General features: G+C 46.6%; 1 long non-coding RNA gene across 1 annotated transcript; it reads right to left on the bottom strand.

Moving 5' to 3' along the window:
• Positions 1 to 9685: 9685 nt before the first annotated feature.
• LOC137446012 (uncharacterized) lies at positions 9686 to 22955 on the bottom strand. The gene is made up of 3 exons (XR_010988555.1): positions 22923 to 22955; positions 10952 to 11060; positions 9686 to 9826 (listed from the first exon to the last, which is right to left on the bottom strand). It is a non-coding gene; the product is annotated as an uncharacterized lncRNA (long non-coding RNA).
• Positions 22956 to 26355: the final 3400 nt, after the last annotated feature.

Here is a 26355-nt window from a genome sequence, read left to right as displayed (position 1 = left end):
AGTGCCCATGCTCCATAACAGACTCATCAGAAAAACAGAAACAGTAACTCTGGCTTCACTTCCTTGCAGAGGGAAGGGAAGGAGGGAAATGGACTGGGGGTGGGGGGGGAAGTATCTGTGAAACAGATGGGGCAGATTTCCATGAAAAGAAATCCTAAAGGAAGTCATGTTTCAAAGTAATTATTACAGAATGTAGCAAAGCTGCAGGTATTTCATTGTGCAGGGCCCTTTTGAAAAGGCTTCGTTTCAGACTTGATTCTGCACATCTTTCTTGTACCTTGGACACGGAAGTATAAAAAGTAGTGGACTCAATGATGGCTTGTCAATGCTTCCTTCAAACTTTACACCAGCAGTAACTCCATAGCCCAGCGTGAGAGAAGGAATTCAGACTTTGACTATGTCCTTCAGCACCAGGTTATGATCAATAAATGTTTTCATGTTCATATTGTTCAACCATGCAGTGGATTCACATATCAGAACGTGAGCCTAACTTTTGTCAAGTAACACATAATTCATGTTACCACAGAAAGCTGCTGATCCAATCATCTGCTCCAAGAGCCCATCTTTATCACTGCAAAGCTCAGTTCAACAAGACCCAGAGAGTGGTGGTGAATGATGTCACATCCAGCTGGCGGCCAGGCACTAGTGGAGTCCCCCAGGGATCAGTGCTGGGCCCCATCCTCTTCAACATCTTTATTGATGATCTGGATGAGGGCATTGAGTCTATCATCAGTAAATTTGCTGATGACACCAAGCTGGGGACAGGAGTTGATCTGCTGGAGGGTAGAGAGGCTTTGCAGAGAGACCTCGACAGGCTGGACAGATGGGCAGAGTCCAACGGCATGAGATTGAACACATCCAAGTGCCAGGTTCTGCACATTGGCCACAACAACCCCATGCAGTGCTACAGGCTGGGGTCAGAGTGGCTGGAGAGCAGCCAGGCAGAGAGGGACCTGGGGGTGCTGGTTGATGGTAGGATGAACATGAGCCAGCAGTGTGCCCAGGTGGCCAGGAGGGCCAATGGCATCCTGGCCTGCATTAAGAACAGTGTGGCCAGCAGGAGCAGGGAGGTCATTCTGCCCCTGTACACTGCACTGGTTAGGCCACACCTCGAGTACTGTGTCCAGTTCTGGGCCTCTCAGTTTAGGAAGGAGGTTGGCTTGCTGGAATGAGTCCAGAGAAGGGCAACAAAGTTGGTGAGGGGCTTGGAACACAGCCCTGTGAGGAGAGGCTGAGGGAGCTGGGGCTGCTTAGCCTGGAGAAGAGGAGACTCAGGGGTGACCTTATTGCTCTCTACAACTACCTGAAGGGGGGTTGTAAACAGGCAGAGGTTGGTCTCTTCTCCCAGGCAGCCAGCACCAGAACAAGAGGACACAGTCTCAGGCTGCACCAGGGGAAGTTCAAGCTGGAGGTCAGGAGGAAGTTTTACACAGAGAGAGTGATTGCCCATTGGAATGGGCTGCCCGGGGAGGTGGTGGAGTCGCCGTCACTGGAGGTGTTCAGGAGGAGACTTGACAGGGTGCTTGGTGCCATGGGTTAGTTGATTAGGTGGTGTTGGGTGATAGGTTGGACGCGATGATCTTGAAGGTCTCTTCCAACCTGGTTTATTCTATTCTATTCTATCTTCCAAGAAGGGAGTCAAAATGCATCCTAAAACATCTGCAAGATTCCCCCAACAGGGGTGACCTGCATGCTTGAGATCGCTCAGCAGTGACTGAGGGATGTTTTACCTTCGATTCTGAACACACTCTGAATTGTAATCTGTTTCGGAGAGCTCTGCATGTGATGAAAAAGGAGCTTGTTGCCCTTTTCAGTTTATAATGTCACCAGAAATTAAGTCTATTTAACAGATGTGGAATTCATCATTTCAGCCTTTAACTTACATTAGAAAGTCACCTTTTTTGATAACTGATCCCACTGTGTGCTGTATATACTGCAAGTATCAAAGGAATTCACATAAAAACCAAGTTTTCCTCAAACAACCAACAAAAAAAATCCACATTTCCCTGTATTGCACCTAAAGAACACAAGATTGGTAAGCAGTTTATCAAAGTAAAATTCTTCCAAGCAAAATAAAGAGAGAGAAAAAATAGCTGCACTTTTAAACCTGGATCTTTTACCTCACCCATCACAGCTCACTAGAGTTAACAGTAATCAGCCACCTCTCATAAGCCAACATCATTTCAAGAGCTCATTTAAACATTTTAAGAGAGATGTCTAATAAATATTTAAGTCTTTTTCTCAGTATTCAAATTAGTTCTCCTCTGAGAAATGGCACACCAGAGGACTTAGCCAAAGGAACTTGAAGTCAGAGTTTCCTGATAGGCAGGTACCCCACAAACCAACTCCTGTGGTTTCTCTGCCTCAGTTTCCTCCTAGGAATTAAGAGAAAAATAGGGAGGAAAGAGATTGATTATGAAAAGTACCTTCACATACTCAGGACCTTGATCCAGGCATACATCATTTTGTCTCTTAAAATACACTTGATACTTTTTTGACATTATATTCAGGTGGTCTCTATGAAGGCTGTCAATCTAACCCAAGTCTACTACCAGTGCTGCTGAGTTGGATATGATGGCAGAGAATTTCCCCCTTTTAAACTGACCCCAATCCCCATGCAGCGTTGCCTCATGACTGCTCTCCTTTCACTACTTCTTGCTGCTTATCCCTGCACAATGGAAGAACTGTTGGCTTTTTTTTTTTTAAGGATAAAGGAAGAGCTAGACTAGACAATAACTAACATTTTGTTGCAGAGAGGAGTCTTAAAACATCCAGTCATCATGTACTGACAACAAGGGCGATTGCTGCCCCAGACTCCTCAAAAGAAAAGAGGCGGACTCATGTTACCCTTCTTGTAACTGAAAATATTGCAGGAACTTCTAAGGTGACTGTGATTAAACTAATGCTGGTCTTCCAAATCAATTTCCCTTACACAAATTTACAATACAAGAATCCATTAAGACAAGAAGGAAGCAGGGCTGATATATGAAGTAATATTTACCCAGAAGCTTTGGCCGAGATAACTTATCCTCAAATTCCAACAGCAAATTAGTTTCTTCCTTCTACTCCACTGCATTTCATTTGCATACATACCAGGACCTTTCATAACAATCATAACAATTCCCTCAGTTACTGAAATAAGCAGGAATTCAAAAGAAATACATCAGCATACAGATCCTCAGACAAAACAAGGGAAGGAACAAAAAGTCATGCACGTCAATTCCCACCCATGCCAATGGCATCCTGGCCTGCATCAGGAACAGTGTGGCCAGCAGGAGCAGGGAGGTCATTCTGCCCTTGTACACTGCACTGGTTAGGCCACACCTCGAGTACTGTGTCCAGTTCTGGGCTCCTCAGTTTAGGAAGGAGGTTGACTTGCTGGAACATGTCCAGAGAAGGGCAACAAAGTTGATGAGGGGTTTGGAACACAGCCCTGTGAGGAGAGGCTGAGGGAGCTGGGGTTGCTTAGCCTGGAGAGGAGGAGACTCAGGGGTGACCTTCTTGCTCTCTACAATTACCTTAAGGGGGGTTGTAGACAGACTGAGGTTGGTCTCTTCTCCCAGACAACCAGCACCAGAACAAGAGGACACAGTCTCAGGCTGCGCCAAGGGAGGTTTAGGCTGGAGGTTAGGAGGAAGTTTTACACAGAGAAAGTGATTGCCCATTGGAATGGGCTGCCTGGGGAGGTGGTGGATTAACCATCACTGGAGGTGTTCAGGAGGAGACTTGATAGGGTGCTTGGTTGCATGGGTTAGTTGATTAGGTGGTGTTGGATGATAGGTTGGACGCAATGATCTTGAAGGTCTCTTCCAACCTGGTCTATTCTATCCTATTCTAAATTCCCATCTTTGTGAAACTCTGATTACTCAAGAAAACAAACTAAAAATAAACATTTTAGAGTTTCACAACAAACCAGGAGGCAATCCCCAAGAGGGGATAACTGAGGGTACTACTCACAGGGTTTTACACCATTCACTTTTTATTTTCTTTTCCATTTCTAATGAAAGGGAATACAGAATCGTAGACTCATGGAATTGTTAGGGTTGGAAGGGACCTCAAGGATCTTCCAGTTCCAACCCCCCTGCCATGGGCAGGGACACCTCACACTACAGCAGGTTGCCCAGAGTCACATCCAGCCTGGCCTTAAAAACCAGGCATGAGGCTTCCACCACCTCCCTGGGCAACCTCTGCCAGTCTCTCACCACCCTCATGGGGAACAACTTCCGAACATCCAAACTGAATCTACCCATTTCTATTTTTTTCCCATTCCCCCCAGTCTTATCACTTCCTGACACCCTAAAAAGTCCCTCCCCAGCTTTCTTGTAGCCCTCTTCAGATACTGGAAGGCCACAATTAAGTCTCCTTGGAGCCTTCTCCTCTCCAGACTGAACAGTCCCAACTCCACTCAATCTGTCCCCACAGGAGAGGTGCTCCAGCCCTCTGATCAGAATATAATCAACAAAAGCCTTGATCCTCCTCTCATTTGTATTCATTTCAGAGGACTGTGTCAACTGTCCTCACTTGGAGGGACTTTAACAGCATCACAGTGCTCTGGCACAGCTTCAGTCAGATTGTTCATTTACTTTGAGCTCAGGACAAACTTTAGAGCTGGGGATCTACAGTAAGGAGAAAGTGAGAGTCAGTCATAAACCTAAAGATCAATTCATCTGAAGATAACTCCATGGCAGCCATTGACATGACTAGGTCATCTTTTTCTTTGTCTTCTGTGCCCTGTGCCTATGATTTTTCTTTATTGTTTTTAACAAATTTGAAAGAAACAGCAATAGGAGCTAAGCAGCTCTCCACCTGGAGCAAGCTGGACAGCTCCACTGAAACCAGGGGATTAGACCTCTAGATAACATAAATCTCTCTGGAACCACTGAAGTTAATCCTGAGTCCAGCAGCCGGAGAAAATTCATATACTCCTACTGAAATCAATGGTGTTAGGTTGATTTACAGCCACCAAAGAGATGGTGCCATGTCATACAGCAAACAGAACAGAAAAATTGGACATGTTTGTAGGAAATTGCTGAGAGGGGAGCCATAGGACTTCAGGTTTTTGTCAGGGAGAGTGCTGCTGCAGCTGTTTGAAATAGAGGGTGGGCTTGGTTTTGACTCTGCCCTTTCCCCACATTCAAGGACCATTGAACTGATGGAGCTTTTTCCTTAAAACCATCTCCAGAGACAGAGCTTGCATAACTAAGCTGGGTCAGTCTCCATGGGACACCTGTGCAGCTAGGAGGGAGACAACACAGACTCCTGAGGGCAGTTCAGAGCAGCATCCAGTGCTAACTAGGCTTTAACACTCTGGAGGAGGAAATGCTCCTCTCTTGCCCTGCTCCCTTTGCCTTGGTGACTGGGAGATTACAAAAAGTTATAAAGGCTGCTCCTAAGCTTTGGGTATACACTCATGCACACCTCCTAGCTACCCAATCCTCCTGCAAGGAGCTATACAAGATGCTAACAACAGAGGCTTTATTATACCAGTCTAAAGTACCCACTAGAGAGTTTATGAACTGTTTCTCACAGCCCAGTGGTTTAGAATAGACAGAAAACTGGGTGTTGCAGGTGTACACAGAGGAAAACACAGATTTGATACCTCACCTTCTCTCATTGCCCATTTCTCCCACTCAGGTCAAAACCACCCTATTCTCCCCCCTGCCTAATTGTTGGGGCCACCTCTGCTTCACTGCTGTGCTTCCTGCAAAGTAGCCAAAGGAGAAAATGGTAGAGCTGCCTCTAGCAGTGACACTGCTCCTTTTTCTCATTCCAACTGGGCCATTCTGTACCTGCTGCTGTATTTCTTTGCTTTCTTTGTCCCTAGCACAAACATTTTATTATAATGCTGTCAGATGTGCCTTTCCTCAAGGTTTTTAATTTTCTGATTCAGAGGAGCATTTTCAGCTCCCAGAAATTGTTACAGTGATTGGAATCTCTGAGGGGAGAAAAAAAATATCCAGTATCTCCTCAACAATTTATCTGTTTTACCTTTTGCTCTTCTCTGGCCATGGAAGAAAGTCTGATTGGTGGTCAGGTTACTGATGAGTTAACATTTGTCACTTTTCTTCTGAGAGAAGTTGGCTGTGAAAATGTCTCTTCTTATAAAAATCAAGCTCTACTTGACTCATTTTCCCAGAGGAGGAGTGAGGTTTGTATAGCCACATTACTGTAATAATGTCAAAGTTCAATCAGACACAGAGTTTATTAGATTTTGTTTTATTCTTTCCCTTGAATTATTCATTGGCTATCTATAATTTCCCAAAGAATAATTTCATAAAGTGCTGCAGCAATAAAACTCTCCCCCTATATAGCCCAGCAATGTGGCTGGTATTTATGATGTACTCAAAGAAATATCAGCCTGTTACATTAATCATGTAAAAGTATTGAAAAAATTATATTTAATCATTTCTATTTGAAAGGAAAACCTGCTCAGAGCTTTCCAAGCTGCATGGAACCTAGAATTAAATTTCATACAACATTTCCTGCAACAATATCCATAATTATTCAATACTTCCAGGTTTGCCTGATGTTCAGTAATCTCTCATCTCATTTGCTCTGAATTGTGAGTTGTATTTAATCTTCTTTATTTAGTTGGGGGTGCTTAGAACATTCCAGATTTAATAAGGAGAAGCAATAAGATATAGAACATCCTGTCCTTTGGTCAAGACAAGCTGAACACCAAGATGTCTCCTTCCTGAAACCCAGTTCTGATTCTGAGGACCATCAGGATGCTAACAGCTTCTGTGCTTATCCCAGCAGCTGCGACAAGAAGCAGCATCCTTGCAGCATCAGTGCTGGCCTGCTAGGGTACCACAGATTTCCTTCAGGACCATGAGTAAGGAAGACTGTCACTTCAGCAACTGGATGATGAAGGAAGCAAAGATGTGGCCTGCTGGAGTTTATTGGTGGAAGTGTAGTGATGCTGGAGCTGTAAGAGTGGCACTCGTAAGATCAGTAATTATTTAAATGCCACCTAGTCCGGTAATTAATTTGTCTCTGTATTTGACTTCTGAGAACACTGAACCACACTGTAATGCAGCTTGATCTGACAATTAAACTTGCCAGGCTTTGCTCTACTCTGTCAAGAGAAACTCAAGTCTGAAAACACAACCAGTAGGCCAAAAGAGTAGAATTTCTGCCTAATCCTGCTGGCAGGCTTGCTTGCGCTGGAAGCCAAACCATGCCACCATCCTTCAGATGTTTGACAAGCTAAATATGATATACCAGTGTGCCAGGATGGTGGCATATGAAATCAAAAGGAAAATGAGCAATCATGGTTCCTCATGAATCAGAATATACTGCCACAGAGCTTGTCCTGGATCAGAGCTGCAGGAGCATTCCATAAAGTCAGTTCTTGAAGAGCTGGGATCTGCAGATGAATGAGCAGGTACTTAATTAAGAAATAAATCTATGAGAAGATAATAACGCCTTTAGGAACTCTAGCAAGCAAAGTGTGTGTGCAGAACAGATAAATATATAAATAGCTCTATAAATGAGAGCTCTTTTTCAGAACTGTAGGGCTCCTGCAAAGGAAGCAAAGAAAAAACAATTGGTAGAATACTAACAAGCTCAGCTTTCAGCTTCCAACATTAATAACTTACTTGAAGTAGCTCAGCCTCCCATATATGAGCCACCCTGTAGAGTTTCAGCTGATTCTGATTCTCTTCATGCAGAAACCTTTTAGCTAATCATTTTCATCTCTGTGTGTCAATAAATCTTGCATCTCTAGGGCAATGACTTTTACTCAGCAAATGTTAAGCTGAAATAAAACCAACCAGAACAGCCTAAGCATGAGAATTTTGGTAAGAATTTAGCAATATATTGATCCACTTCTCCCCCTTCTGACTTCTCATTACTATGTCACTGTCACCTCCTGAATTCAGTAAGATAAAAAGCTAAAATAACATGTGACCTACAGGCTTTATCCAGATCTACTGAGATTATTTTTTGATGGCTTCTTCACCAACAGCAAGCTCAAATAAAGCTATCCCAGAATGCTAGGGGCTGGAAGGTGTCCAACCCCCCTGTCAAAAGAGGATCACCTAGGGCAGGCCACACAGAAACATGACCAGGTTGGCTGTGAAAGTCTCCAGGGAAGAAGATTCCACCACCTCTCTGGGCAGCCTGTTCCAGTGCTCCATCACTCTCTAATACTAAAAGCACTAGAAAGTGATCAGTAATCTGTTCTTGAAGGGAAGATTTGACAGTCACAGACTACAAGTGAATGACCTCTTCTTTAGATAGAGACAGAAGAAGAAGCAGATATTATTTTTTTATACATATATATCTTATATGTAATAGAGGTGGTTCAGAGAAAGTCAATGCCACAGGATTCTAGACAGTGTCATGTTGTTGTACAGAAATGTAAGGTATATAGGTAATATATATTATATACATTATTATATTTGTATATAATAATATATGGGATTGCTGATAAGGCATATTAGAGAATACTAGAGAGAGAGATCTGTTTTAGCTCCACCAAGTATCAATAAGCCAGGCAGCTTCCCTGGAAATCCCTGCTTGGAAAGACCAGTGGTGATTCTAGTTATGTTATGACTGACAGCAAGCACAGCCTACCTGAAGAACTAAAGTGTATTGGTATTTATCAAAGTCAATAGGGAGGAATCTCTACTGTTGAGTATTGTGTTTGGTCCTCCTTGTTAAACAATGAAGATGTCTAATGGTCCATTCTGTCAGGAATCTGTACAAACACCCCACATTGGTTTGCAGCTCTGCAGTCTGCAGCCAGACCTTTATGCAGCTCAGGTAGCCATAAGCGCAGACACACATGCTCCTTTAATAAACAGCCTCAATTACACTTCAGACTTCCAGAGTTCAGATGTGTCTATGAAAGTTTGTTTGGGAATTCGTGCAAAATTCCAGTGCTACAGTGGTAGAACAATTAAAGAGTGCACTAGTGCTGGCTTGGGTGTATTCCTAAACCCTTTGGCAGCTCATTCAGTTCAGCCAGTGGCAGAAAACTGAGCCAGGAGAAACAACAACAGCAAAACAAAATGAAACAAAGAAAAACCCCAACCACGAGTAGTCAGAGGCAGCAGTAAGGACAAGAGTATGAATTTCCATGAGGTGTTAAAAGCCACCATTTCTGCTGGAGGTCATTTGAACAGCTGGCTCAAATATCACTTATGGAATATTAGCTCTCAGGCTAAGATTCAAAAGATTGTTTGTTTGGCAGGAAATGCATTCAAGTTCCAAAAAGGTGGAGAACACCTGGCCTCTTCCTGTTGCTCACTCTCCTTTCACCCTCTTACGTCATCTGGTCCTGCCATGTCTACCACAGGCTTTATTTGTGGGTTTTTAACTGAAACCAACAGATCAAGGTTAGTGAGTTACTACCTATGCCACTGAGGTTCTCTCAGATTTGGACTACCAAGTCCTTGTCAAGCTTGTTCTTAGCTTTCTCTGCCATGTACTTGTCCTTTTCTATTCTCCTCTTTGCTAATATCCAAGCACCCCTCCTCCCACTAATACCACTGCAGTAGTGATTTCTTACAATGGTTTTCACAGCAGAATGAGTTTCAGCATGGCTACAAGAGGTTGGTTTCACTGATTCTTAGAATAGTTCACAGAACACTGAGAGTCCGTGCACTACCAAGTGAAACTACTGAGCTGTAACACTGACACAGAGATACAAAATCACACAAAGTATTTATTACATCATTCCATTTTCTGATCAAGAACCAACTGTCTTCTCTTACTATCTTCTCTGCTTGCCCCTTCCCCTGACAGTGGAAACAGCTGAGGTCAGCAAACACAGAGTGTGACTTCTTATCTTCTTTCAGCATCTCCTGCAAGCAGTTAACTGAGAAACAATTAACAAAGTTTTCTGTAAGTCATTAACAGTTTTGTTACACTTCTCTGAAGGCCTCTGCAGTATCGAGTCTGTTTGCTCTGAGCTGAGGGAAATGCAGATCATTCATGCTTATCCCTGCTTGCCCCACCAGAGTTATTCAGGGCTTCAAGCCATGTCCAAGTTGCTGAAGGGCTGCACATAAGAATATATCAGAGAAATACCAGGGGACAACAGTTTTCAGTAGACTTTGCAGACACACAGCTGAGCCCAGACAGAAACTGATAGCCTATAAACCCAGCTAAGCTCTAACAGGAGCTGTGTGACTGACCATTCTCTGTCAAACTGATGCCACAGCACAGCCTAAGTTCACAAAGAGATGATGAGTTCTGGGACAAAAATCTATTTTCTTTCCGTTTTAGAGCAGACCTCCCAGAGTGGGGTCATGATGCAAGATTTACACTCCCACGTGTTTGCCCTGCAAACACTGGGGGGGGAAAAAGGCAATGAATTTGGCATCTCCACTCCAAAAAGTGGAAAGTGATAAACAATCCAAGGTAAAAGGACTCTTTGCAACCATGTCACTAAACCTCAGAAGCAAAACTAACAGCGTTGGTAACGTCCTGTGTGTTTTGTGACAAAGATATTCCTTTGTTGCCTGAAGGACAGTGGACATGCAGTTACAAATCTGAAGAATGCACCGGAATGAAGCAAAGCAGCTGCTGGGAAAAGGATGTTGCACTATGATACACAATTTCTGTCAGCAATGTGTCAGTTTAAACAAAGTTGCATTATGAAATTGCTTCTGAAAGTGCATTTCTTTCCATCCTGAGAAGCAAACAAAACATGGAATTCAGAACTTCCTACAGACTGAGAATTGCAACTTTGTATCAGCTCCATTCTGTATAAAAAACGCCAGTTCGGCCCTGAATGAAACCTGCTGCAGCTCTTCCTGCACCACGGTAAACATAAGCTTCAGTGACACAAACCAAGCAAGTTTTGTATGCTACAGCCACCCAAAATGTTAACTAATCCACTTTAGAATGATGAGTTGATCTCATCCTCTCCAAGTATCACCCTCAGCATCTCACAGATGTTAATCGGGTTTGTCCTAGCACAACAATTTCAACACAATACCTGCCAACGAGGTCTTCATGTCGGTATTCAGCAAGGCTTCCCGGGGCATTTTTCTGCAGCACTTCATGCAAACCTTGACAGCAGTTCATTGATCTGGGCACTTATTTTCCTAGAAAATACCAGCAATGGGGTTTTGTTATTTAAGGTAGAGATGAGAAAAGGGGCTTGGAGTTGCTTGGTTTGTGTTTGAACACGATGAACATACTTCCCAACTTCTCTGATATGAGATTTCAGCTTTGGTTTTCACAGCGCTGGAAGTGTCAGGAAGAAAGAAACATTTTGGTATCCCAATGATATTTTGTTTGATAACAAGGGTGACATGGTGCCAATAACATTTCCCCATAAGTATGTGACAACATTTAACATGTCTGTCTCAAATAAAAGCTAAACTCATCTCAGAGTTCTGACTTCCTTAAGTTTCTTCAAGGTCACGCTGTACCTTCATAAACTTTACCGTAATAAAAGTCCAAATAATTGTAAGTTTGAGGCAGAGTCTTTCACAGATTGTTCCCATAATGTCCTTACAGAACAAAGGGAAATTGTGTAATCAGCTGTGACAGTGGACTACTGCAAAATATAAATTTAGCTATAGTTCCAGCAAGAGAGTCTGCACTTTATGAGCTGCACTTTGTAGCTTGTGCAGCTGAAGTCTGCTTGCCCGCTCACACTCTGTGTACCTTCTAAGTTTAGGAAAAGGAACAATCTAATTAGAAATAATCCTGCCAAGAACAAATATCAAAGAAGAAAAGCTGGAAGAAAAAGCTGCTGGGTTGCGGGTTTTTTTTTTGTTTGTCTTTTTTTGCCAAGTTGCCAGGTAAGTCCATGAATTATAACCTGGACTGTAGGCTTATCTCAAACAAAGGATAACGAATGCATTAGTCCATTTCACAACTCCTTATTATATTGCTTGCAAATCTTGGGATATTTTCACAGTATCAAAGTATGACTAAAGTTGGAAGGAACCTCGAGGATCATCGAGTACAACCTATTCAACACAGACCCCATGACTAGACCATGGCATCAAGTGCCACGTCCAATCCCCTCTTGAACGCCTCCAAGGACGCTGCCTGCAACACCTCCCTGGGCAGCACAATCCAATGATGAATGATTTGCTCAATGAAGCTCCTCACCTTGAGTCTACGCATCCCCTGGCCTGCACAAACCCTGCTGATTGCAAGAAGCAGCCTAGAAACTGCAAGTTTAAAAAATAAAAGAAGAAAAACCTGGCGCGGCGGGCGGTTTCTAGGCACGCGGCGGGCGGTTTCTAGGCACGCGGCGGGCGGTTTCTAGGCACGCGGCGGGCGGTTTCTAGGCACGCGGCGGGCGGTTTCTAGGCACGCGGCGGGCGGTTTCTAGGCACGCGGCGGGCGGTTTCTAGGCACGCGGCGGGCGGTTTCTAGGCACGCGGCGGGCGGTTTCTAGGCACGCGGCGGGCGGTTTCTAGGCACGCGGCGGGCGGTTTCTAGGCACGCGGCGGGCGGTTTCTAGGCACGCGGCGGGCGGTTTCTAGGCACGCGGCGGGCGGTTTCTAGGCACGCGGCGGGCGGTTTCTAGGCACGCGGCGGGCGGTTTCTAGGCACGCGGCGGGCGGTTTCTAGGCACGCGGCGGGCGGTTTCTAGGCACGCGGCGGGCGGTTTCTAGGCACGCGGCGGGCGGTTTCTAGGCACGCGGCGGGCGGTTTCTAGGCACGCGGCGGGCGGTTTCTAGGCACGCGGCGGGCGGTTTCTAGGCACGCGGCGGGCGGTTTCTAGGCACGCGGCGGGCGGTTTCTAGGCACGCGGCGGGCGGTTTCTAGGCACGCGGCGGGCGGTTTCTAGGCACGCGGCGGGCGGTTTCTAGGCACGCGGCGGGCGGTTTCTAGGCACGCGGCGGGCGGTTTCTAGGCACGCGGCGGGCGGTTTCTAGGCACGCGGCGGGCGGTTTCTAGGCACGCGGCGGGCGGTTTCTAGGCACGCGGCGGGCGGTTTCTAGGCACGCGGCGGGCGGTTTCTAGGCACGCGGCGGGCGGTTTCTAGGCACGCGGCGGGCGGTTTCTAGGCACGCGGCGGGCGGTTTCTAGGCACGCGGCGGGCGGTTTCTAGGCACGCGGCGGGCGGTTTCTAGGCACGCGGCGGGCGGTTTCTAGGCACGCGGCGGGCGGTTTCTAGGCACGCGGCGGGCGGTTTCTAGGCACGCGGCGGGCGGTTTCTAGGCACGCGGCGGGCGGTTTCTAGGCACGCGGCGGGCGGTTTCTAGGCACGCGGCGGGCGGTTTCTAGGCACGCGGCGGGCGGTTTCTAGGCACGCGGCGGGCGGTTTCTAGGCACGCGGCGGGCGGTTTCTAGGCACGCGGCGGGCGGTTTCTAGGCACGCGGCGGGCGGTTTCTAGGCACGCGGCGGGCGGTTTCTAGGCACGCGGCGGGCGGTTTCTAGGCACGCGGCGGGCGGTTTCTAGGCACGCGGCGGGCGGTTTCTAGGCACGCGGCGGGCGGTTTCTAGGCACGCGGCGGGCGGTTTCTAGGCACGCGGCGGGCGGTTTCTAGGCACGCGGCGGGCGGTTTCTAGGCACGCGGCGGGCGGTTTCTAGGCACGCGGCGGGCGGTTTCTAGGCACGCGGCGGGCGGTTTCTAGGCACGCGGCGGGCGGTTTCTAGGCACGCGGCGGGCGGTTTCTAGGCACGCGGCGGGCGGTTTCTAGGCACGCGGCGGGCGGTTTCTAGGCACGCGGCGGGCGGTTTCTAGGCACGCGGCGGGCGGTTTCTAGGCACGCGGCGGGCGGTTTCTAGGCACGCGGCGGGCGGTTTCTAGGCACGCGGCGGGCGGTTTCTAGGCACGCGGCGGGCGGTTTCTAGGCACGCGGCGGGCGGTTTCTAGGCACGCGGCGGGCGGTTTCTAGGCACGCGGCGGGCGGTTTCTAGGCACGCGGCGGGCGGTTTCTAGGCACGCGGCGGGCGGTTTCTAGGCACGCGGCGGGCGGTTTCTAGGCACGCGGCGGGCGGTTTCTAGGCACGCGGCGGGCGGTTTCTAGGCACGCGGCGGGCGGTTTCTAGGCACGCGGCGGGCGGTTTCTAGGCACGCGGCGGGCGGTTTCTAGGCACGCGGCGGGCGGTTTCTAGGCACGCGGCGGGCGGTTTCTAGGCACGCGGCGGGCGGTTTCTAGGCACGCGGCGGGCGGTTTCTAGGCACGCGGCGGGCGGTTTCTAGGCACGCGGCGGGCGGTTTCTAGGCACGCGGCGGGCGGTTTCTAGGCACGCGGCGGGCGGTTTCTAGGCACGCGGCGGGCGGTTTCTAGGCACGCGGCGGGCGGTTTCTAGGCACGCGGCGGGCGGTTTCTAGGCACGCGGCGGGCGGTTTCTAGGCACGCGGCGGGCGGTTTCTAGGCACGCGGCGGGCGGTTTCTAGGCACGCGGCGGGCGGTTTCTAGGCACGCGGCGGGCGGTTTCTAGGCACGCGGCGGGCGGTTTCTAGGCACGCGGCGGGCGGTTTCTAGGCACGCGGCGGGCGGTTTCTAGGCACGCGGCGGGCGGTTTCTAGGCACGCGGCGGGCGGTTTCTAGGCACGCGGCGGGCGGTTTCTAGGCACGCGGCGGGCGGTTTCTAGGCACGCGGCGGGCGGTTTCTAGGCACGCGGCGGGCGGTTTCTAGGCACGCGGCGGGCGGTTTCTAGGCACGCGGCGGGCGGTTTCTAGGCACGCGGCGGGCGGTTTCTAGGCACGCGGCGGGCGGTTTCTAGGCACGCGGCGGGCGGTTTCTAGGCACGCGGCGGGCGGTTTCTAGGCACGCGGCGGGCGGTTTCTAGGCACGCGGCGGGCGGTTTCTAGGCACGCGGCGGGCGGTTTCTAGGCACGCGGCGGGCGGTTTCTAGGCACGCGGCGGGCGGTTTCTAGGCACGCGGCGGGCGGTTTCTAGGCACGCGGCGGGCGGTTTCTAGGCACGCGGCGGGCGGTTTCTAGGCACGCGGCGGGCGGTTTCTAGGCACGCGGCGGGCGGTTTCTAGGCACGCGGCGGGCGGTTTCTAGGCACGCGGCGGGCGGTTTCTAGGCACGCGGCGGGCGGTTTCTAGGCACGCGGCGGGCGGTTTCTAGGCACGCGGCGGGCGGTTTCTAGGCACGCGGCGGGCGGTTTCTAGGCACGCGGCGGGCGGTTTCTAGGCACGCGGCGGGCGGTTTCTAGGCACGCGGCGGGCGGTTTCTAGGCACGCGGCGGGCGGTTTCTAGGCACGCGGCGGGCGGTTTCTAGGCACGCGGCGGGCGGTTTCTAGGCACGCGGCGGGCGGTTTCTAGGCACGCGGCGGGCGGTTTCTAGGCACGCGGCGGGCGGTTTCTAGGCACGCGGCGGGCGGTTTCTAGGCACGCGGCGGGCGGTTTCTAGGCACGCGGCGGGCGGTTTCTAGGCACGCGGCGGGCGGTTTCTAGGCACGCGGCGGGCGGTTTCTAGGCACGCGGCGGGCGGTTTCTAGGCACGCGGCGGGCGGTTTCTAGGCACGCGGCGGGCGGTTTCTAGGCACGCGGCGGGCGGTTTCTAGGCACGCGGCGGGCGGTTTCTAGGCACGCGGCGGGCGGTTTCTGCTGTTTCGTATTGAACACTAAATAAACTGAGCTGCAGAGAAGGAACAGCCTTTGGTTTATGTAATGTCACCTACTCTCTGACTCTTTTAATGGGAAATGAAGTGCCTTTTATGGCGTTCTAGTCCCTCCAGAGTCTTTGGAAGAATGACTTAACAGGCAAAGTTTGAAAGTAAAACCAATTTTTATGGGAGTTCTTTGGAGTTTATCACTGGAGATCAAAGTCAGCAACAAATACCCAGAGCCGACCGGAGAATGTCAGGGTTGTTTTCCTAGTTCATGGAAGCTTCTGAGTTTAATGTGGTCTCTTGGCTAATTAAGATTCAATACAGAAGATATCTGTGATCTTTGGTGTCTTTCACACCTGAATAATATTTTCTGACATTTAAGGCAAGCCACATCTGAGTGTCTTAGTGACAGTAATGAACTCTATACTCTGAACTACATTAAAATGAGGTTTCCTCCATTGGGTTGGGTTTCCCAAGTTTCTTTGCAAATGTGGAGGTAGCAGCAGACTGAGGTCCTTAAGACCATCCCAGGCCTTGTTGCAACATTTCCAAATTAAAATCAGGGTAAACAAAAATATGAAACCTTGTGAAATCTGTATTATAATTCCAACTTTCCTACACAATGTTTCTGCAAGTGGTACAAAATTAATTTTGCCCACTTTAAAACTGAAAAGTCTGGCAAGTCTGAGACAGAAATTCAGCACAGCAACTCCCATTTCTATAAAGGCATAGTTTCCATCTCCTAATATTCCCTGTTATCACCTTCAAAAATCCTACCATTGTTCTTTTTTTTGTCCTTTCTGATGCAGTGTATTTAGCCAGAAAAGCCTCAGAGAAACAGGTGTCTGAGGGATTCCCAGGTGTTGAGACAGAGACCACTGCTTTTCAATTCTTACATTAGGTCATACTAGAACAAGAGCAAATTGATAAGCAGGAGAAATGCACTAACTAAAAAGAAGGCACAAACCCTATCACATCACTGTAGTAATTCTTCCAACAAAACATAAGCCCCTGAGTTGCAAACAGAGGAATAACAGCTTACTCAGCAAGTGTGTAGGGCAACCTGCCAGCTGCTGAGTCATAGCAGAGTGTTGGTGCCACGTTTCTCGCAGCAGCCCAATTTTCATCGCTCTGCAGCAGAGCAGGTAGGAAACTACCACAGCCAAAAGGAAGTGAGAAGTTTGTCTGTGTGCAGACAGAGATGTGCAAACCAGTTTGTTAACAGTTCTGACCAGTAAAGCAGAATGACAGCGAGCCAAAGAACTGGCAACAAGGCATTTCTGCAGATGGCTAGTGTTGTGTGTGTGTTTCATCAAGGGTCATCTTCTGCTTATTTTATTCCTAAGCAAGATTACTCCAATCACTGACATGAAGTATATGCTGAAGGATATCTTTCAGTGCCACCTAAGGAATATTGCTGTCTCAGACTGAAACAAATGCAGATGTGTTTGCCAGCTTGCATGTTCCACAGAGATTAGATTTCTGTATTGATGGTCTTCTAAGAGAAGACAAATGTGAAATTCCAACTAGTTGATATCTTAAGTGCTTTTGAAACAATGCATATGGGAAGATTAAAACTGGTTTTAAATTGTGAAAGGGAGAACCTTGCTAAAAATCATTGTACTTAGATTTTTTATTTAATATCAAAAATTCCTCCCCTGCAACTGAAGTGTTGCAGGGCTCCACTCCCAATTACTTGTTTTCATCCTTGCACCGAGTCTGCCACTCAACTGACCCTCAGTGAGTTCATTCAGCTCTCCAAAATAGCAGAAAAACACGGAGGGGTTTTGGGAGGGGTTCATTTCCTGCTCATTTGGTCAGATGAATCAGCTCATGGTAATGGCAGATGAGTACCTGAGCCAACAGAAGGAATATGAGGGGAGGAGCTGCACAAGAGGGTGGTGCTGCAAATAAGGGATTAAAATGAGTAAGAAGTGACATTGCCCTCTTGGAGGTTGTGCTACTGCACTGGCTCAGACATAACACAGAATTCCATACAAAAGATGAACTCCCGCAAACCTATCCAGCAAAACACCCGAGGGGTTTTTGTTTCTTAAAATTCCTTATCAGACCTAATTTCATCTCTGCTTCCTCAGGTCTCTAGGAACAGCAGATCTTACATTTGACCACATTCCACTTTTCCACTACTAATGTTTACGTGCTCCACACATGCCCTGGACAATAAAAGTTTTCTGGAACTTTGAATAAAGGTAACAATGTGCCTCATAAGTATGATCATGAAGCAGCTCCCTATCCTGAGGAAACATCCCAAAGCAAATTCTTAACAGCTCTCTATGACTCCTGTCCTGTTCAGGAGTATAAACTAATGTTACTTGCAATAGATTCAGATCTCCTATCAATTACTCACTGCATAAATTGAAACTTTGATTAGCAAGATCTAGAAACCACTTGGTCACATAAGTCTGTTGTTTCCTTCTGCATCAACTCTGCTCCTGCAGGGAACATGGAGGAAGCAGAATGGAGAAGAGTGCTCTGAGGCCCAAGGTTCAGATCTAGGCACTACCTCCAGCCTACCTCCAGGCTGGTTTTAATAAATTGCAGAGCAAGTATTTTCCTTTGTATTCTGTGCTCAGTCTATCTGAGAACTGCCCTAGAAGAAAAACTTTGCATGATGAGTAAAATCCAAACTTAAACACCTCACTGCTCTGAGTCTGATCTAAAATTTACTTGTAAAAAGCTGTTGGCTAATCAGGAAGTTCTAGAGAGTGTCACAGTCAAAAGGAGAGAGCAGCAGCAGAAAATACTTTTTACAATAGTCACTTTGCCATCCAGAGTCACAGCTCCAGTACTTTTTGTATCTGCAGTAACAGGAGACTAGCCTGGGGGGGGGGGGGGGGGGGGGAAGGCAGGGAGTTATGCTAAAATTGTGGCAATGTCTAGATTAGGAATCAGACTGGTTTTCCTCTTTAACTAGGTCTTACAAAATATGGGCACAATGCTGAGAAAAATGTAAGCCAGTCACAGAAGGAGAAAAGGTTAGAACTAGGTTAGAACTTCCCTCTGTTCTCATGCACTTCCAGGCCTCTACAACTGCACTACCAAAAAGTTCAAATAAGTTTCAAATCCTCTCTCATATCCAAGAATTTTATTGTCTTTCCTTTCCTTCCTCTTTCTTATTTTGGGATCCATCAGACCACCATCCTTCCCCATGCACAGATTATGCAGCTCAGCCTTCTACTAATAACTAAGATACTTTACTTTCAAAGACATGTCATGAGCTGCAGTTAGAAGCCTGTGGCAAATTTAGCTGGTTTTGTTAATGAAAATTTATAGCTTTCACTGCAAAACATTTTCTCTCCCACCAGACATACAAGTAACCTTACCTGGAAGCAGTCCTGTTCCAACAGCAGCACTTCACAATATCTATATATTTTTAAACAGTAGCATTAAATATATATCTCCTTATCCAACCCACATTAGCTCTCATTGTGCCAGGCATGATCTATGCCTTTAGTAACACAATAGGAAGTCCCCATTCCAAACAGCCTGCAGTCTAAGTAGGCAAAATGAAGGAAGATAGCCAACTGGTTTGAAGGAAAACGAAAAAACTAAGGCAAAGCTCTGAATCGTAAACAATAGAAGTGTTAGGACATAAATAAACCACCAGAACATAAATAAACTACTAGAACAAAGATCATCTAAGTCTCTCCAGTGTCTTAGCCATAAGGCTGCTCCTTGTGGCAGCATTTGTCTGGCATATAAACATAACATTTTCTCCAGAAATCAAACCCAACCATTTTTCTGATGCCATGCACTCTTTAATGACTTTCCAATTTAGAACTAAAGTGTAGCCAGCTGCGAGTGCCTTCATGCCCCATTCTCCAGCTTTTTCAGCAGCACTTCCAGATTTCCTCCTCTACCTGAAAACACTTTTGGATTTTTCAACAACAACATTAATAGTAAAACTGAGATTTGCTCAGCCTGGTAGCAGATGCCTGACTGGCAAGGACCATCATATTTGGAACAGTTGAAGACACACCAGAAATGCCATCCTTTTTCACCAGTTCTAAGGCACAGCAATACAATGCTGTCAAACAAAAGAGATCTTTGCCTTCATTATTTACAGACTGCATCAGGCAACCCTGAAGTGATTAAAGACCAAAGTAGGACTCGAGTATGATGTGAAAGTTAGCGCCTTGGGTGGCCTTATGCCCTAAACCATTATAAAGCATTGACTCAAGGGAAATCAATACCAACATATCCTGGCAGTGCTGGAGTCAGAAGCTCATGAAATCTGCCAGGACCACAGCCTGAAATGGTAATTGGCAGGGAATGACAGGATTTTTATTGCTCTTATTATGTATTTAAAATCAACATGTTTGGTTTATGTTTATTAGAAACCCAATAAAAGTATTTAACTTCAGCTTTTAGCACTATTGTAGGGCCTTGCATGTTAATTCCTTGTTCCAGCCAACAGGGCCACCTTCAGAGGAGGGGTTGGGTTTGGTTTTTAAAAGAGGGAGATTATTCAAATGCAGTACTACAAAATTTTGCTACAGTTACTAAGACCATTTTCCCAAGCAGCAGTCAGGGCAATGTGTAAAAAAGTCTTCTGGAATTAACAGAAGAGAGGAAAAGGAAAGATGGCAAGACATTGTATCTTAACAGCTGGGTGCCAATTACTACTCTGTTAACAAAACACAGACATCCACCGGAGGTGGCTTGATCTCCCCACTTGCACAAAGTGGCAATTCAATTAGAGGTCTCTTCCTTTCACCCAGCTCAACATTTTAAACAAGGCTCACCTAAAAAGATTCATGTTCTCCACTTCATTTCATTCCAGCCATTATCTGGCTTCTTTCTTGCCACCCTGGTTATTATAAATGATGGCTCTCTCACCCTTCGATAAATCCTGTAGCTTTCATCTTTACCTGCTTTTGAAGTTCACCCCTAAGCAAGAGGTCTGCTGTATAAAAAAAAAGAACTCTTGATCATGTGAGACAGTTTAAAGAGATCTGTATCACATGAGGTGAGGTGTCAACAGAACACTGCCACGCTATGCACTCCTAGTTGATGGTACCTGTAGCACACTAAATGTATTTGCCATTATTAGGCTCTAACTTTTTTTTCCCCCCATCTGAATAATTTTCAATGCTCCCCCTTGGTTGCTCCGTTTTTAAGGCTTTAAGGAAGTTACATATACTGATATGATAATATCAGCAGCACTTAGGATTAGAAGTGTAAGTGGTGAGCAGTATAAATTGAAGATCTAAAGAGAACAAATTTGAAAGAATAATCATTTGAAGGCTTCTGGGGAGGTTTTGCTTCTGGGAATACAAGCCTTCAGTCTAGATTTTCTCTTTAGCCTTTTCATCCAAAGATGGCTACTTCAGATACAACTCCTAATCACCAAGTCCCTAATCCTAAAAGCTTTGGGGATTCACCAAGCCAATGATTCTATTTTTTTCTGATTCTGGTCTTTTTTTTTTTTTCCCTGCTATGTATTTCCTCCTGGTGTGATACCAGCAGCCCCTATGACTGACACAAGATGGAAAGAAAGATGTTTAAGATGAAGCACTCCAGCACTAAGTCTGTCATCCATTTTGCTAATCTGCCATGTGGAGTCTCTGTGAAGAACTGAATGCAGGCAGCTAACCTGGGGTTGACCAGGACATCTTTCCAGGGAGCAATTCTTCCACAGACAATTTGGAAAGCATGAGCTCTTTCAGTGGATTAAATCAGCAGAAAAATTATTCATCTTTGTTGTGTTAGTTTTCTGTCAGCTCTGTGCATTGAAATGGTTCAGCAACCCAGTGACCTAGGGAGTGGGGGAAAGGGTTTGCCCAGAGGTGAGAGAGAGAAACAAGGTGACCAGCAGTTAGGTAGCCTCAGGCTGCTAAAGAGATACAGCCTTGTTTCCTGCCATTTTTTTACCTTTGATTGGCTTATCAGGAGGTCAGATGGGGGAGCAGTGCTGTTGTAAGGAAATGGGAACACACAGCTGGAGGAAAAGGAGAACAGCAGCACTCCAGTGGCCCAGCTCAGATTAGTTTAAACCACTTGAGTCACTAGTGCCCTAGATTTTCCCCTTCTGTTTCCAAAGGTGAGATGCTTACACATGATTCATTCCCTCAAGCACAGTAACAAAGATAATTCTAAAGGATTGTTGGTGAGAGGTCACTAAGTAATCTCACTGTTAACATCCAAGAGGCATGGCTATTCAAGTTTCCATTTTACTCCTGAAGCATAGAAAGCCTTAAGAGAAATTAGCCTAACTTGGAAAGTGAGGGGAAGTGATAACAGAGAAACAGTGAAACTAGCAGAGCTACTCAATTGCATTACCCAAAAGCTTAAGCTTCCCTTTGGTTCTGTCAGTAATTAAGGTGCTTTTGCACATCTCTACAACTCCTAGTTGTTTTATTTTTCCCCATTAAAAAAATGGTTATCTCTTCAAAGGGTCTGGGAATGATTCTGAAGTGTGGCAAACCAGCTCTTGCTTATAGCTTTGCAAGGATGAAAGCTCTGAGGAAAGAAAGGAAAGGGGAGAGAGAGAAGATATTATTTCTGTTTAAAACAAAAAGTCTAGCTAAAGTGTTATTGACTCCACTTTGGGTTTAGGCTCTCTAGATACCTTACTAATTAGGATGCAGTGTCAGTCACAAAGCAGTCAGAAACCTGAGAAAATCAAAGGCAAAAAAATCCAGGGACTGCACTTCTCACAGCACCTGCTGCAATGTTTTCCAACTCTTTGTTTACTGCATCTTATAGATGGGACTCAGTTAGAAGACCTCAGTTATTTGTGGAGAAGACTTAGACACATTCTGTCCCCAGGTGCACAACTGCAGTGCCACCAGAATTGCACACAAGCACCTAGGTGCTCTTCAGTATCTTAAGTGGATAAGTTTAGCATTTCTATTGAAGAACTTTTTCACCTGAATATGTTGTAGGAAGCTTACTGTCCTTTTTCTGATTGCCCCCTCCCCTTTTTTACTGGAGCAGCACAACGCTCTATTAGCTGCTATGTGTGGTACTTTGCATGTAATAGCGGGGGCGGGGGGAAAGCTAGTAAGAGCCAATGAAAGAAACAAAAGACAAACCATGAAAAGTCTAATCCAAACCCACACTGGTCATGAAGTGTGTACAGATGTGCTCTGATTTTGAGTCTGTAGACTGGACCAAATCATAGCATTTAGCCAAACTTCCCAGCTCTTGCAAAGTGCCTGGCAACAACTTTTTGCAGACTGAAGTCTTCTGTAGTAAACTATTGATCCTTTCATAATCCCACATGAAACTCTAGAACTGTTAAATGACGCTGAGGTCATTAACAACTAAGGTGACATTAGAGAATGGATGGGATTGGAGGAGTCATCAATCATTGCCCTAACAGCCGGGGGGCCACCAGGCCCCCCAGCCTTTGTTGTCACCACCACCAACACCCAGTGTGCACCAGAGGCACTCACCTGAGGTGAGAGGAGGATCCTCCAGCCCCAAGGGGCTCAGCTTAGGGCTGCTGCGTCCCCTGGTGGGGATTAAATAGGGGAGTGGGTGGGGAGGGCCAAGTGGCCACACCTGGGGTGGGAGGAGACTCAACAGAGCCCAGGTGCTGTGGGTTTGAGGGCAAAAAGGGGGGAAATGAGGTGGTGGGGTGGAAAAGGGGCAGATTGTGAAACCCGTACTGTTGAGAAAGAATGGAGGTTAAAATAACATCCAAATAGGAAGTATTGACATTCAGTGACTGCTGGATGCTTAATGTGGCTACTTCCAGGATGTTCCACTCCTCTTGGATGTTAGATAATTTATCGACAAAGCCAAGCATGATTTTGCTAGGCCAGCATTCAGTTCAAGAAAAAAACCCCACACCCCTTCTGCTAAGGTAATTGTATAGCATTACCATCTCAGCTTGGAGGAGTTTTTTTGGGGTTGTTTTCCCACCCATCTGTGTGGGAGGGAGGGGGCTTACATCTGAGAGCAGGCTGTGTGAAGCCAGGACACTGCTAGGCTGAAGAGGAGGCAATGGGTTTGGCTGGCAGAGTTGAACTCTCCCACAGCTAAGCAGGAACAGGTCCCTGCCACAATGAGCCCTGTGGTCTCCCCTGTGTGAGCAGGGAGACAATCTGAGTGTGAGATGGAAGTGCTTTGTTCTCCAGGCACAAGTGCAGGAGTTACAAGGAGCAGTAAAAAGGAGAGGGAGTTCTTCCAGCAGGAGAGCTGCACTGCTCTGCCAGGAGTGGTTCTCTGCTCCTAGTACCTGGGCAGCAGATCCAAATTTGAGTAGGGGAAGATCTGGATGAGGCACTTGGTGCCATGGTTTAGTTGATTAGATAGTGTTGGGTGAAAGGTTGGACTTGATGACCTCAAAGGTCTTTTCCAACCTTGATTCTGTGAATGCTCCTGGACACATTCAACTGTCACAAGATGAATCTCCTTTAAAAGGTGGCCAAGCAACTACTTCCCTTTCCCCAGAGGGCCTTGTATCACAGAGCACTAAAACTTCACGGTTTGCTTAGGTAAGCATCTGAGCATGGTGCTTGTCTCTTGTTAAAAACTTTGTTCCAAGAAAGTAAAGCTTGTAAAGAGGCATTGTTGCACTGTTGCTCAGTTCTGTTCCCAACAGAAGACCACTTACAGACTGCCTCTAAAATCCACGTGGTCTTTTAAGGCTGGCACAAAAACCTGGCCTTTACAGCGCCTGCTGGGAAGGGGGCACCTTGTGAGCTGTTTGGTTTTCCCCGGCTACTTCCCGTGGTACTTCTTCTCCGCGCGTCCTTGCTGTACGGTGGATGCGGTTCTGCGAATGGAGCAGTGCCGTAGTGTCACCTAGCGGGAAGTTCTGCTCGCTGCCTCTGTTTACACAACTCGCAAAGAAGGTTAAATGACAAAAAGGAAACCCCGTGTGTTGTTTTGACCTGCTTCCTGACATTCCACGTTTCAGTCCACTATGCTCCTATTAAAAGAGTTTATTTATTTATTTCCTAATAGTGGTTTTACTCAACCAGCATTCACTTACCCCAGTGAAGGATGATTTAATGGTGTGAGGAATGAGGAGGGAGGGCATAGCACAATGCAAGTAGGGAACATTTTATTTGTATTTGATGCTGCTGCAGTCACTGGAAGATGAGTTTTGATGGTTTATTGCCAGAATGCCAGCACAAAGTGGATCCAGCTCCACTCAGCAACCACTGAATTCTTCTTGCTATATGCTGGGATTTGTATTGCTCTGTGAAACATGTTGCTGTTAAACATAGGACACACTGGAAGGGGGGCCCTTTAATGTTATTCCAGCTGCACTTGGTATTTATTACTACCAGCCTTTGAAAGGTCAAAAACCTGGCTAGCTCATTTGCAGCAGAACCTGTTTTGTTGATTGGAGATGTTACAGGAATGCAAGGTGTAACTGACAGCTAACCATGAAAGCTCACCCTTTGGCACACAGTGGCATTTCTGATGATTTTAAACATTTCAAGGGTGGCTCTTTTATAATGTTAAATGTCAAAAAAAAAGGTTTCTTAAAACATTCTTCTCTCAAAACACAATAAATCTGACATGAAAAGGAATTAGCCAAATCAACTGTCTTGCTAAGCACAACTGCATGAAAATTGATATTCCCTTCAATCTCACTGAACAGAAATAATATTGCTTCTCCTGTTCTAAAATGATCTGTTTTCCATTTTGCCTAGCAGGCTTTTGTACAGTTTCCTGATTAAAGTAGGAATCCTTCAGGACTGATCTATTTCTACATTTTTTAATTTGCCATTATTTCAATATTTCAGTTGTGATTCTTCCTTCTTTCCCCCTTAAGAAAGAGGAGGAGGGATGGTAAAACCAGAGAAGGCCATCCAAGATCTGCATGAAAAAGGAACTGAATTTCACTCAGCTCAGAGAGCTTCATAATGATACTTTTTCTTTAGAAGCATCTTACTGCTTTCTATGAAGGATCTTGATGTGCTGGGATGTGTCCAGAGAAGGGCCACGAGGATGATTAGAGGGCTGAAGCATCTCTCCTATGAGGACTGACTAAGGGAGTTGGGGCTGTTCAGTCTGGAGAAGAGAAGGCTCCGAGGTGACCTCATTGTGGCCTTCCAGTGTCTGAAGTGGGCTATAAGAAAGCTGGGGAGGGACTTTTTAGGATGTCATGGAGTGATAGGACTGGGGGGAATGGGAAAAAAAATAGAAATGGGTAGATTCAGATTGGATGTTAGAAGTTTTTCACCATGAGGGTGGTGAGACACTGGCACAGGTTGCCCAGGTAGGTGGTAGAAGCCTCATCCCTGGAGGTTTTGAAGGCCAGGCTAGATGTTGCTCTGAGCAACCTGCTGTAGTGTGAGGTGTCCCTGCCCATGGCAGCGGGATTGGAACTAGATGATCCTTGAGGTCCCTTCCAACCCTAACAATTCTATGATTCTATTAAAAGGAAAAAGTAACTTGGTCACTTAGTTCCCTGACTTACTTTTCAGTGAGCCCTTAGAATTGTAAGTCTCAAAAATTGTACTCTTGTGATTACACAAAATGAACATTTCTGTATTCTGGCAGAGCTAGACAAGCCAGAGTGGGCTTTCAAAAGAAAACACTGCTCATCCTCACATGAGTAGAAAGAGATGAACTAGGAGTTTGTAAAGAGACTATAGTGGTGAAATATCATCGGCAAAAGAGAGAAATAAAACTAAGCCTACTCTCAGAGCTAAAAGGGAACAGTGTTCTTCATGCATAGTGCCTCTGCCTGAAAAATCTGTGAATTGAAACCAGAGGAACAGAGAAAAAAATATTTTTAGTGTACTTAAACCCATGTCCTGTGTAACCAAATCCTTTTTGGCTTCCCCATAAGAGTCACTTCTTAGAAAACTGTACTTTGTACACAAAATAACCCTCCTTAACTTAGGGCTCACTTACAACGTT

The sequence above is a fragment of the Melanerpes formicivorus genome, unplaced genomic scaffold (genome assembly GCF_026170545.1).
Source record: "Melanerpes formicivorus ecotype bairdi unplaced genomic scaffold, bMelFor1.0.p_v2 SCAF_2, whole genome shotgun sequence".
NCBI lineage: Eukaryota > Metazoa > Chordata > Aves > Piciformes > Picidae > Melanerpes > Melanerpes formicivorus.
This window is presented reverse-complemented; position numbering and strand designations above follow the sequence as displayed.